We start from the raw sequence: 15,399 nt of genomic DNA on the forward strand, positions 1-15,399 counted from the left end.
GTTGTTGTTGTGGTCTTCAGTCCAGAGACTGGTTTGATGCAGCTCTCCATGCTACTCTATCCTGTGTAAGTTTCTTCATCTCCCAGTACCTACTGCAACCTACATCCTTCTGAATTTGCTTAGTGTATTCATCTCTTGGTCTCCCTCTACGATTTTTGCCCTCCAATACTAAACTGGTGATCCTTGATGCCTCAGAACATGTCCTACCAACCAATCCCTTCTTCTGGTCAAGTTGTGCCACAAACTTCTCTTCTCCCCAACCCTATTCAACACTTCCTCATTAGTTATGTGATCTACCCATCTAATCTTCAGCATTCTTCTGTAGCACCACATTTCGAAAGCTTCTATTCTCTTCTTGTCCAAACTTGGCTGACAGTACCATAGACATAAACAGTGAAAGTTCTTACAGTCCTCCCACAAATAGGTTGCTATACAGTTATCCCAGGGTACTTCTTTCAAATACTGTAAAATTACACACGTGATTACATTTACTGAGTAACATGAGGATATCTCTTAGGTGACTTCTTGTATTAACAGCCATACCACCACCTACAAAACCATCATTTTCAAATGACGCAACACTTTCCTCAAAAGGATGAAAGATAATTATACCTTGTAGAGAGGGTGGGATGAACTGAGAGTACCACACTCTTTCATATATCATTCAACAACTATGTAATAGTAAATAGAGTCAGAGCCCAGCAAGCAACAGTAACCTAATTTTTAGTAAGGCTGTAGTGTTACACTGGAGAACTGCACAGAAAGAGGAGATGGTAGAGACAAAGAACATTATTCAGTGAATCAATGTTGATTCGTAAACAACACCTGCCTTTATTTTGACAAAATCAAATATGCTGCTGTTAATTGCCATCTTGGCTTCTTCGGGAAAAGTATATTTGTAGAAGTAAACAATTATCATGACTCGAAATGGTTCAAATGGCTATGAGCACTATGGAACTTAACATCTGAGGTCATCAGTCCCCTATAACTTAGAACTACTTAAACGTAACTAACCTAAGGACAGCACACACATCCATGCCCGAGGCACAGGATTCAAACCTGCGACCGTAGTGGTCGCGCAGTTTCAGACTGAAGCGCCTAGAACCGTTCGGCCACATTGGCCGGCCTCATGACTCAGCAACAGTCCTAAGTCACTACCTCTGGTAATCACAATGTGTAGAGTACAGATTGTCCATTATTCCTTACAAGAGGAAGAGACAGAAGGTAACAGTAAAAAGGTGAATACACTACATCTCTACAATGAAACAGAAAGCCACAGGGAGAAATCCTATGTATAGACAATGATGCACATCATCTTGAAAAACAGCTGTGTGGTGTCTGTGCAGCATAATGTCCTAAGATAAACAAAGCTGGCAACAGCACCTGCATATATATATACACTCCTGGAAATGGAAAAAAGAATACATTGACACCAGTGTGTCAGACCCACCATACTTGCTCCGGACACTGCGAGAGAGCTGTACAAGCAATGATCACACGCACGGCACAGCGGACACACCAGGAACCGCGGTGTTGGCCGTCGAATGGCGCTAGCTGCGCAGCATTTGTGCACCGCCGCCGTCAGTGTCAGCCAGTTTGCCGTGGCATACGGAGCTCCATCGCAATCTTTAACACTGGTAGCATGCCGCGACAGCCTGGACGTGAACCGTATGTGCAGTTGACGGACTTTGAGCGAGGGCGTATAGTGGGCATGCGGGAGGCCGGGTGGACGTACCGACAAATTGCTCAACACTTGGGGCGTGAGGTCTCCACAGTACATCGATGTTGTTGCCAGTGGTCGGCGGAAGGTGCACGTGCCCGTCGACCTGGGACCGGACCGCAGTGGCGCACGGATGCACGCCAAGACCGTAGGATCCTACGCAGTGCCGTAGGGGACCACACCGCCACTTCCCAGCAAATTAGGGACACTGTTGCTCCTGGGGTATCGGCGAGGACCATTCGCAACAGTCTCCATGAAGCTGGGCTACAGTCCCGCACACCGTTAGGCCGTCTTCCGCTCACGCCCCAACATCGTGCAGCCCGCCTCCAGTGGTGTTGCGACAGGCGTGAATGGAGGGACGAATGGAGACGTGTCGTCTTCAGCGATGAGAGTCGCTTCTGCCTTGGTGCCAATGATGGTCGTATGCGTGTTTGGCGCCGTGCAGGTGAGCGCCACAATCAGGACTGCATACGACCGAGGCACACAGGGCCAACACCCGGCATCATGGTGTGGGGAGCGATCTCCTACACTGGCCGTACACCTCTGGTGATTGTCGAGGGGACACTGAATAGTGCACGGTACATCCAAACCATCATCGAACCCATCGTTCTACCATTCCTAGACCGGCAAGGGAACTTGCTGTTCCAACAGGACAATGCACGTCCGCATGTATCCCGTGCCACCCAACGTGCTCTAGAAGGTGTAAGTCAACTACCCTGGCCAGCAAGATCTCCGGATTTGTCCCCCATTGAGCATGTTTGGGACTGGTTGAAGCGTCATCTCACGCGGTCTGCACGTCCAGCACGAACGCTGGTCCAACTGAGGCGCCAGGTGGAAATGGCATGGCAAGCCGTTCCACAGGACTACATCCAGCATCTCTACGATCGTCTCCATGGGAGAATAGCAGCCTGCATTGCTGCGAAAGGTGGATATACACTGTACTAGTGCCGACATTGTGCATGCTCTGTTGCCTGTGTCTATGTGCCTGTGGTTCTGTCAGTGTGATCATGTGATGTATCTGACCCCAGGAATGTGTCAATAAAGTTTCCCCTTCCTGGGACAATGAATTCACGGTGTTCTTATTTCAATTTCCAGGAGATAAAAGTCTTTCTTTCTCAAAAATGAAGATTGTGTTCTCTGAAATGAAAATGTCATTCAGCTGTCATGTAATTTCAACAGCAGACAAAAAAATTAGCTCTACGAAAACAGTCACATTCTTCAAAGAAATGGAAAAGCATTGGTACAACGAAAAGTATAAGATTTTAAGCCTCTTGTCTGCCACATAAGGGCCTGTGGAGGCTAACCCAATAAACCTCTCCTAAGATCACAGGCATCTTATGTTGATAGAAAGAAAGGATCAGACACAAAGAGAAACTTAGTTCCTGCATAACAGTGGAACATCAATTGATTCAGAAATAATCTTGAGTAATTCAGTTCCCTAACACAGCACAGGTGAACATGCATATGTTTGGTGATTTTAACTGTAGGGACATTAGTTTGTGATCCATAGCATTTTACTGTGCGTAATATTTCCTCTGGAGACACCATCAGAGGATATAAAGACTTTGTAGTTGCTTTTTGAAGTCACACAAGCTCAGCAAGTTAATCATTTCTGCATAGCCACGTCTGGTTGAGTAGTCCTTTCGACTGTGGAGCTGAGTTGGTCATAGAAGATTTGGTGCTATAACTGAGGATGTAAATACTGCTGTGAAAGCCTATGATGCATGCATATGTTTATCAGAAATCTAGTTGGAGCCAGGTAAACATTCATTCTAAAAGGTTACAACTGCCACAGGAAGTACAGTCAATGGTGACAACGCACAGGACGGTGTAGCTGTGCATGGAACTCCTCACCTTTATCTCTTTCCACAGAGATGGAATCAGTTGCTATTATAGTTCTTGTGCAAACCTGAATAACTTGTACCTGCTACCACATGATACTCTTGACAATGTAGAGGAAAATAATGAAGATAATAGTTCAACAAGTCATTGATGCTATTAGAGATGAAACCCTACATCATCTAAAGAATTCATAAAGAAAGTAATTTTTAAAGAATCACCCAAGCTTTTATCTGAAATGAGTTGAGGAAACCATGGAAAACATGGATCAGCATGACTGGACAGGGGCTCGAACCTCGCTTCTTTATGACTGTGTCACATCATTTGGTTTGTAGATAATGTGGCTCTGAAAGAACTCAAAGAACTACCCTCCCCATAAAGTGCCATGGTGCTTCAATATTGCTATTCACATAATCAAAGAATGGGTTAATTGGTCATTTATCTTTTTAATTCAAGGCACATGAGACACTTTTGCGCAGAAGATGAGCTATATGCTGCTATGTATCACTTCTGCTTTACCATTCTCCCAGATACTCTAAAGTAGAAAGTAACCGTACATTTACACCCCAGAATTGATTTTCCACCTGGATTCAGGTAAGAAACAGAACAGTGACTGAAATGAAGGTGAACTTGTATGGTCTGAAAGGGACACTGGATGCTTTCCACCTAGATGGCTGTTTTAAAATCACGACAGTGTCCTTGCTGTTGTGGGTGTAATTCACTAAGCCATTGGTGTGTCCATTTCGAAGTAGAAACTTCATGGCAGATGAGGACTGCATGCCTAACTGGGACCCTAATCCAGGTTCGAGTTCAAGCTTCTGTCTGGCACACAGTTTTATTCTGCCAGGAAATTTCAAAGCAGTTTGCCCTTCATGGCAGAGTGAAATATTCACTCTGGTTTTTCAGAGTTGTTAGTTATCTCAAAATGCTGCCTGTTGCTGAGTGAATAAATGAGTGTCATTTAGCAGTCAGGGAGGCAGCATATGCATGGAGGCTGAAGACGAATAAATCAACAGGAAACGTAAAGGAAGGAAGAGCGCATTAACTCTTAGAAACATTTTGATGTGCTCTCAGAGACATGTCCTTAGTAGAGATGGGCAAAGTCATTCATTCTTGGGAACTAGTTCACTGGTGATCGCTCTTTTTCGGGAACTGTTCATTTTTACTCGTTCACCATTCATTGTGCTTGGTATATGGTTCTTATGAAAAATTGAAAATTAGTAGCATACGTGACTGAAGATGGAAGGCTCCAAGAGGGGCACTTGCCTACCCCCCTGGAGTACAGTTTTCATTCATAACAGAATTCTCACACACTTGTAATTTTCATCATTCTGCTAAAATCCTGTTTAGCCAACTGTAGCATTATGTGGCTGAACACAGTGAAATAATGTAAGGTGCTGCACGAAAAACCCGGTCCCGAGTACAGACTGCTCGCCAATTATGCACGATTTGTTGACCACTATTAGCAGAATAGATAAACATGTAATAATTAGGCAATGCAGAAATAACAAATAAGCTAATGCAAACAACTTCGAAACAATAGATGATGAATGGTAAGCAACAATGAGCAGTCTAGTACTCGGGGCAGATTTTTCATGCGCCACCCCGTACCACTGAAATAATATTGTAGTAGTTATCATATTCTCTTTACAAAATGTGACACCATACACTCGATTATGAAGTGCAGGCTTCATTCGGTTGTGAGTCAGTCTGCCTTCCATTACAATGAATATACTCTTGTACCTTGCATAAAAAAAAAGATGGAAAATGGCCACTCGCGTGTGCCGTGCCGACATCCTTTGCATGTGTAATAACAAAAAATCTTGTCTTTTTACAAGTATTTCTTCTGCTGTTTATTGAAATAGTGAAGTAAGCTGATGCGCTGTTTTGTTCCCTGAAAAGACGTATGTATTACATACCACGTAATTTTTATTTAATCACAAAATACATTTTAATTACCAGTCTTGGATGCTGAATAGAATACAAAAAGAACCAGAAGTTCAGAGTTGAGAAAAGATTTGAAACGGATCTAGAATGGGTGTGCAAAGCGAATGAAATGAACAACGACAACTCGATACTGAACTAACTATGAGCAGTCGGCAGTGGAATTGCGACTAGTGGCCACACGAAGGTTGAGTCCGGCCGAGCGAGACCGAGACAGATGGGAACAGGACCGAGGCTGGAACGAGACTGGCCAACGTGCTGTTTGGGAACGAGACCGACCATTTTCCGTTCCCAGGAATTATAAGTAGAAAGCCATGACCAAAGTGAACCATGAAAGACTGTTCCTTAGAATTTGTTCCTCGCTTGTTCCATTCATTTTGGTGAACCTTTTCTTTGGACCCGTTAGTCTGCGAATGACCCATCTCTAATCCAGAGACTGACAGGCCATGTGTGATTGACTTCTAAAAAGTACTGCTAACCTAATGTCCTGAGAGAGTAAATATTGTATGTCAGACCTTTCATGTATCCCACTATGAGTGCTGAGGACGAAGTGTCACATCGTAGCTGACAGTATATGTGTCAGCTTCCTCATGGCAAAACATACATCGAAGGTATTAAAACTGGGTGCAATCATAAGCATTCACCATCCATCCTCATTCACCTGCCAAACATCGACGCTGCAGGCAACAGCATTATTTTGGATCCATGGCAATGTAAATCACATTGAGCTGGATGCAGTAAATCTGAAGGTTCTTTGCATGTAAAATTACAATAGTAAGTTTTGGTGCTTGCACCAAAGGCTCATTACTAGTGTGATGGGTTCAGTTTTTGAACATATGAATAAAAGAAGGAAGCAAGGTAAGGTTTTAAAGTCCTGTTAACGTCAATGTCATTAAGAGACAGGGCACAAGTCTGAAGTGAACAAGGGTGAGGAAGAAAACTGCCATTGTTCTTTTCAAAGAAAAAATCCCAGCATTTGCCTCAAATAATTTAGAGAAATAAAACAAAACCTAAATCTGGAAGGTTAGATGGTGATCTGAACCTTGCTCCCCCTGAATGCGAGTCCTGTGTCTTTACCCACAGACTTAAAAAGGTAACTTTTTAGTGTAAAAGCCATTAGCTGTTCCTATGAAGTGTACCATCTTTTGTACAAGAGTCACTCCATAAACAGAATTGTAGTGGTACAGGGGTGGGGTTTCTAATTGCTCATTGTTATTATGAAGTAGATATGACTTACACACGATTATGAGTAAGCATTATGCGCCTAAAAGTTTTCATTGAGCGAAAGTCTGTAGTAAGTTACCAAAAAGCATTAGTGAAGGAGAGCAGTAAAAATAAATTACGTTAATCTTTTATTTGTACAAATACTTGCAATGAAGTGCAAAAATTGCTGAACTGTGTTTTATTTCTGTTTAAATTATCCTCAGTATGTACACCTTTTTTCTTTTCTGCCATTGTACCTAACTCCTGAGAGCAAGTCTTTAATTGTACTAGGAACATTATGCACCAACTGTCAGATGTTTGATATTTTTACAACATACTTTAGAACTATCAAATCCCATTATAAAGTGTTATAAAATGAAGAAACATTACATTGCTATACTATATGTAATGACAACCATATAAAAATATTTTAAGATCCTGTTGTACAGTGTACCTTAAAGCTTCCATGTTGTTAGGCACCATCAAAAGTAAAAGCACAGCAGCAAATATCAATTGTCAAACATATAAATATTTTTACACAGTTGTCATTACATATACTATTGCAAAGACATGATTTGTTTCCTTGTTTTGTAGCACTTTATAACAGAATAACCCAGTCCCCAAAAATACACTATGTGATCAAAAATATCTGGACACCACCCAAAACATATGTTTTTTCATATTAGGTGCATTGTGCTGCCACTTACTGCTAGGTACTCCATATCAGTGACCTCGGTAGTTATTAGACATGATGAGAGAGCAGAATGGGGTGCTCCGCAGAACTCGTGGACTGTGAATGTGGTCAGGTGATTGGGTGTCACTTGTGTCATACATCTGTACACGAGATTTTCACACTCCTAAACATTCCTATGTCCGCGTACAACACAAAGCATACAGGCCAACCCCGTCTGTTGACTGACAGAGACTGCCGACAGTTGAAGAGAGTCATAATATGTAATAGGCAGACATCTATCCAGACCATCACACAGGAATTCCAAACTGAATCAGGATCCACTGCAAGAACTATGACAGTTAGGCGGGAGGTGAGAAACCTTGGATTTCATGGTCAAGCGGCTGCTCATAAGCCACACATCACACCGGTAAATGCCAAACGACACCTTGCTTGGTGTAAGGAGCATAAACATTGGACGATTGAATAGTGGAAAAACATTGTGTGGAGTGATGAATCATGGTACACAATGTGGTGATCCGATGGCAGGGTGTGGTTATGGTGAATGCCCGGTGAACGTCATCTGCCATTGTATGTAACACCAACAGTAAAAATGCACAAAAGCATACTGTTTTTCAGATTAATCCATTTTATGTAGGTGTTTTTGTAAGTGGTAGTGAGCCTAAAGCTGATGATAATGTTCAATCTGAAGTGAAATATATGTCTATGATGGTTAAGAATATTGTAACACTAACATTTTGTAAGAGGAAGGGCAATATAACATTTTAAATAAAAGCATATTGTTCCAGCTCATGTCAGTGTCGTTATCTTTTTACGAAAACTGGGAACATATCATACATTATCCTGGTAGTCTCTGGCTTGCTTTCCTGGTTCCTGATAGCGACGCTCGAATCAACAAACTTGCAAGGACATTGTATGGAAACAAAATAAATGCATCAGCTGCTGTTATTGTATTAGAGGAGTTGTGGTATTACAAACCTAATTTGGACCAATTGCTAACACAATTTAGAGAAGCCTACCAAGAATATGGTATGGTGTGGTCGCGTTTTTCATGGAAGGGGCTTGCACCCCTTGTTGTTTTGCATGGCACTATCATAACACAGGCCTACATTGATGTTTTAAGCACCTTCTTGCTTCCCACTGTTGAAGAGCAATTTGGCAACTGCATCTTTCAACACGATCAAGCACCTGTTCATAATGTACTGCCTGTTGCGGAGTGGTTACATAACAATAACATCCCTGTAATGGACTGGCCTGCACAGAGTCCTGACCTCAATCCTATAGAACACCTTTGGAATGCAAACTTCGTCCCAGGCCTCACCGACCGACGTTGATACCTCTCCTCAGTGCAGCACTCCATGAAGAATGGACTGCTATTCCCCAATAAACCTTCCAGCATCTGATTGAACATATACCTGTGAGTTGAAGCTGTCATCAAGGCTAAGGGTGGGCGAACATCATATTGAACGCCAGCATTACCGATGGACAGCACCACGGACTTTTAATTCATTTTCAGCCAGGTGTCCAGATATTTTTGATCACATAGTGTATAATGTTTGACTACTGGTGTGTTACATTCTCAGTACAGATTCATCAGACAGTTGTACAATGGATTCATGACAGATAACAACTCTTTAAATTTAAAACTCCCTGTACAATTTTTTGTCTACCTCAATCTGCAGACTTGTTTGTGTTCCACAACTTTTTCAAAAACATGGTATCTCTTGCAGAAAGCTGTTAGCCACTGGTGAAGTGGAACACTGATAAGAAGAACCATAGTGATCAATTGAAGCAGTCAAATGCACTGCAACATGTCTTCCACTTGTATACCTGTACCCTTAATTTATCATATGTTGCCTGTTTTGACTCAATATACCATGTCCGTATTACTGTCACTACATTGGTTTTTCAGATACAGAGTCAACATTTGATGCAGATGAAACAGACTTATATTATGAGAAAATAAGAACAAACATGACTTTATTATATTACACAGCTCAGAATGACCTGCTTGCTCCTTGTGCAATTAATTTATTGTGTGGAGCTCATTTAGCATATGCAGTCTGAGAAGGATGGTAGCAAAGCAAAGCAAATTTATTGTAATAAAAGGGTTCTTTTACAGACACTCTTTACTGGCATGATTTTATTTTGTTGTTAAGAGGATTTGAATGTATGTCCTATGATGAGTAAGGGAAACAAAATTCTATCCAGACAGAGCCCAAATGCCCAGATAAGAATGCCAAGTGTTATAGAAGTTGAAGTGCTTTACCTTGACAGTTATTAATTTCATTAATGTATTGTGTCCTACAGGGATGCAAACAAACAATTAAATGTACAGAGCAATGAAACAATTATGAATGAAAAATCTAGTTTTGGTGGTGTTATCAAACAGAAATAAGAAGTGAGTGCTTCAAATGCATGCCAAAGGGACGTCATTCCACTCTGAGCTGCAAATTTTACTATGTTTGCAACTGAATGACATTACAGATGTGGAAAAAATACAATATTTGTCATGCAGAGCAGATGTGTTGAACAGTCCTTGCAACACGTGGACAAGTATTGTACTTTTGGAATATAGCTGAATTTAACAGTAAGTTAGCAGTAAGTTCATTAGATAAGACTCATACATTCAAATCTAAGTGTCAAAAACAGAATCAGTAGGGAACATGGCATATACCATTATCTTAAGATTTATGCCGAAACATCTACAGAAAACATGGAAAGTTTGATTTGAGATAAATCTACCATGATTTGAAATAGAATCGTCCCAGATAAGATGTATAGGCTTAGCCACATCACTCGGCATGTTGGTGGCAGGTATTTGCAAACTAAGTTCATTTCATTATATGTTATTATCCAGTGGTCACTACCAAAAGCGAAACAGTGTATGTATACCACAATTTATAAGCCCTAAAATTTGTCTTTACATGATTTTATGGAGAAAACTTTACAAATGTGAATGAAGAATGTATATGACACAGGATATACTTTATTCGTGCAACATTTACGTATCAAAGGTGTTTGTGATAAATACGCTCCACTTTTTATTTACCATGTTTTCCTCATACTTCATATAGATATTTAACCAATGGTACCATACAGAGGATATGCTTCACTGTAGGCAACATATTCATCCCGAGAGGCTCAGCAACTTTAGTGATATTTAAGATAATTCTCATTTATTGTTCAGTCTCAGTTGCACATTTTTAATTAGATGACTTGTTTCAATCACTCAATCACTCATATATAAATCACTTCATATATAAAACAAAGTAAAACTAAACATGTAACATCTAATATTTTACAATAAGTAGAAAAAAAGAACTTTACATAAATGTGGAATTTAGCTAAGTACAAAGGTTGTACCAAAAGTAAGGTTCCCAATGTGCTACAGCCTTGAGGGAAAGTACTAGGCTAAATATGGCAACAGCGCTATGCACAGTGGTTCCCTCACTCTTGAGCCTGTCTGTCCGCAATTCGCTATGTAGCTCAGTGTTGGCTTGGCAGCCGTCAGAGATGGAAGTGTTGATCGCTGCTCTTCCCAAGTGTGAGGTTTGAGCAGTAATCTGATTTCTCCATGCAAGGAAATTATCACCCGTGGGGCTTCATCAGCAACTCACTGAGGTTTATGGCGAAGAGTGCATATCTGTTCAGCATGTCCGCAAATGGTGCAGGGCTTTTGCTGAGGATTGCATGGAAGTTCATGATGAAGAATGGAGTGGAAGACAGCCGATTTTGGACGTGATTGTCCAGAAGATCAACAGTGAGCTGCTCAAAGATCAGAGGGTCACTGTCCATGAACTCGTTGAATGCATTTCTGAAGCTTCCCATGGCACAACTGAAAGAACTTTAACAGAAACATTGGTTTATCGCAAGGTGTGTGCTCACTGGGTCCCCCAGATGCTGACTGATGGACACAAGTAGAAACACCTTAATTGTACTCGCAAGTTTCTTCGACAGTGTGAGGAGGGGGGGGGGGGGGGGGCAACAAGGAAAAGTTGTTGGACTCTATCGTCATGGGAGGTGAAATGTGGGTGTTTCATTATACCCTCCAAACAAAACAACAATCTCATCAGTGGTGTCACTCTGGTTCACCACCACCAAAGAAATTCAGACAAACGCAGTCGGCAGGAAAGGTTATGGCGACTGTGTTTTGGGATTGGAAGGGGGTACTCCTCATCGTCGATTTCATGCAACTTGGGACAACAATAAACTCGGACAGATATTGTGAAGCATTGAGCAAACTCAAGTGAGCAATCCAGAATTGCCGAAGAGGACAACTGAATGAGGGAGTAGCGCTTCTTCACAACAATGCTTGACCCCACATCGCTCGTCAAACACAGGAGCTTCTGAAGAAATTTGAGTGGACTGTTATGCCCCATCCCCTGTACAGCCCGGACTTAGTCCTCAGCGATTATCACCTCTCCTCCAAGCTAAAGGAACACTTAGGTGGCAAACGCTTCAAAAGCAATGATGAAGTCCGAGCAGAGGTCACACGCTTCCTCAGCAGGTTGGTGGAAGACTTCTTCGACTTAGGAATACAAAAGCTGGAGCACCATCTTCAAAAATGTGTCGAAAAAATGGAGACTATGTTGAAATATAGACAAAAGTGTAAGCTTTTCAATGATGTATAAATTAATAACAATAAACAATGTTTTCTGTTTGTAAAAGATATGGGAACAGTACTTTTGGTACAAGCCTCATAGTTGTGTCAGCAAGCCATCTTGTCTGTTTAGAACCTCATATCAGAGTATTGTGTTTCGCAACTATTTTAAATAGATGTACATTGGAGGTATGGGAGGGGGGTGGGGGAAGGTGGAAGGGGGAAATGGAGTGAGAATGATTGGGGGATGGGAAAAGAAGCAGGGAGGGGATGTCATGAGATTAACAAGAAAGGTCTTGCTAAAATTATGGAAGGTATAATTATATAAAAATTCTCATTATTAAAAGTGCATTTTTTTAAAAAGCTTTGAAGATCTCTTCCACCTTGCTGCAGCATACATATCATTACAGTCTCACTCACCAAGAAGAGACAGCAGCAGTGGATCAACTTACAATGTCTAGAGGCATATAGGCAGTCATTTTCCCCTCATTCTGTTTGGGAGTGGAACAGGGAGAGTAGATATTAGTTGTGGTACGAGGTACCCTCCGCCACGCACCGTATGGTGGATTGCAGAGTATGGATGTAGATGTAGATGTACACACTGTCCTAGCAGCAGGCTGGTGTGCAGACTGGCTTCTGTACATACTGCAAAAAGCTCCGCACCGTACAACACCACCAAGCAGAAGCAAATGCATTTAACCATAACTGTCACACCCGGTTGCCTGTAACTTTAATTGCTGCACAGTTTCCATTTTATAATTTGTTGTTTTATAGTTTTTACAGTTTTATACTTTCAACATTTAAAAAAATTAATATTTAATGACACTTCATGCAGTTCTGTGTCCTCTACATAATTCCACTTCTGCAATTTTACGATCTTTATAGCTTTCACTATTTTTACATCCATTGTTCTAGGCCTATACTTGTAATATTTTTATCTTTTATACTTTCAGAGTAAGACATTATGGTTCTACACTTTCAAAGCTTCACACTTTTAATATTTTATGACACTAATTCAATTTTAGCTACTTTCTTTCCACTTTTATAATATACTATTTTATCCTCTTTTATAGCTTTACTCATCCACTGGTCTTCACTTATGGTATTTTAATAGAAGGTTTGTGACATAAATGCCTTTTTGTAATTTTAGTATAAGACCGTCTGTCTCTTGTTAAACCCACAGCATACTTGCAACTACCCCTCCCTCCACATTCCCTTGTCTTCTTTCCCCACTCTTAATCACTCTCATTGCATTTTATAATTTAACACTGTTTACATTTTACATAGCCATTATTCTACACTATTAGTATTGTAATGAGAATGTTTCCATAATCATACCTTCCATAATTTTAGCAAGACTCTCTGTTAAACTCATGACATCCCCATCACCCCCTCCTTGCTTCTTTCCCCTCTCCCAATTGCCCCACTCCATTTCCCCTTCCAACTCCCTCCCCCCTCCCCTATCTCCAAGATATAACTATTTAAAACACTGACCACAGTTGCAAAAAGTTGTACTCTGATATGAGGTTCTGAATAAGCAAGACTGGATGCTGACAACTACTTAGGTAAATTCTACATTTATGTATAATTCTTTTTTTGTTGTTGTTATCATTGTAAAATACTAGATGGTACATATTTAGTTTTACTTTATTTTAGATCTGAATATGATCTTCAATGATCAAAATGTCGTCTGATTAAAAATGTGCAACTGACACTGAACAATAAATGAGAATTATCCTGAATGTAGCCCTGTTGAAGTGATATTGTACCCAGCTATTACCAAAATCAGCAATACATCGTCTGTTTATTGTGTGTCACCAAAGGTAAACAAAAATGTGGTACAAATTTTATCTCCCATTCATCTTTCAAAAGGGAAAAGGAAGGAATATTAGAGTTTAATGTCTCCTCAATCAGAAGGTCATTATAGAGATGGAGCTCAAGCTTGGATTGAAGAAGGAAATTGGCCACACCCTTTCAAACAAATCATCCTGGCATATGCCTTACGCAAGTTAGGAAGATTTTGGAAATCTTAAATCTAAATGGCCGGATGGAGATTTGAACCGCCATCGTCCTGATTGTGAGTCCAGTGCCTTGCTTGCATAAAAGAGGAAAGACTTTAGGGAAATAAGACTACCCAGGAATTAAATGACAGTTTCATTATCTTTATCCCCCTATTCTGTTGGTTCTCTATTGGCTTACTGTGTAGGGGTAACTTCCCTACTTAATCTTTGAACAGTCTTGTTTCTTCAAAAGCTGTGCACTGCCAGATATAGCAACCTCTAATATAGTTAGACTGTCTCCCCTTCTGTGTGTGTTTGTATCTGCTACTGTTTTTTTTTTTCCTTTTTTGTATCTTTGTCGGACTGTTTACAATAAATTAAATCATTCACCAAAGAATTGGAATTGCACAGCACGCCGTCAACACTTCACATACAGGTGAAGGGTCAGTAGTCCTCTGAAAAATTGCTTGTGTTTAGTCAAGACTTTGCATTATTTTAACCCTTAACTGCTCTAGTGGAGGTCCTGGAGAACCCCAGGCGATATGAATAAAATACATAGTATGAGAACGGAACAACAGATGGCGTCTGTGTTCTTGGTAGTCCTCAGTGAAGTGATGTCATTTAACATGGAGTGTTGGATGCAGTGTTTCCGGTAATATTTTGTGAGATACAGACAAAGAGCTCTCAGAATACCCCACCATAGCATTAACGTAAGTTGTTTTTCATTATCTGAATTAGTTTTTTACACAACTGAAGTCTTAAGAGTACTTCGAAAAGAGCAAAATTTCAATGATAACATCAATTTTTAAGGTTATGTGAGTATGTATGCATTATTTTTCAGAATGGTATCATGGAAGTCATTAACAGATGAGTTGGAAAGGATAGTGAATAATCCTGCATTTTTGCAATCTGATGATGAGAGTACAGCAGATGAGGTTGAATTTATACTAAGTGATCGTGATTCCACCTCTGAAGTTACACCAGAAAGTAGTTGTGAAGAGGCACATATTAGGCCTTGCACTGACAAATATTTTTTTTGGAAAAAAGGAGTGCTACAAGTGGTCAAAAGAAGCTCCTCCTACAACTTGTAACCATGCTCACAATATAGTTAGTCGCCTTCCAGGTGCTGGGCGTGAAGCAAAAACACTTGATTCAGCTGACATATTATCTGCTTGGGAATTGTTCATTACTGAAGATTTATTACTCACCAGTATAAATGTCAAGATACACAACATGTCAAACAAATACAGAGCTCCTCTACCAGCATTCATAAAGCCACTAGATATAAGACAACTGAGAGCATTTCTAGATCTGCTTAATTTTTCCTGGCATAATGAAATCTAATTACAAAGATGCTGTTGGACTTTTTGCTAATGATGGAACTGGTTGTGATGTGTTT

Source organism: Schistocerca gregaria, chromosome X (genome assembly GCF_023897955.1).
Source record: "Schistocerca gregaria isolate iqSchGreg1 chromosome X, iqSchGreg1.2, whole genome shotgun sequence".
Taxonomy (NCBI): domain Eukaryota; kingdom Metazoa; phylum Arthropoda; class Insecta; order Orthoptera; family Acrididae; genus Schistocerca; species Schistocerca gregaria.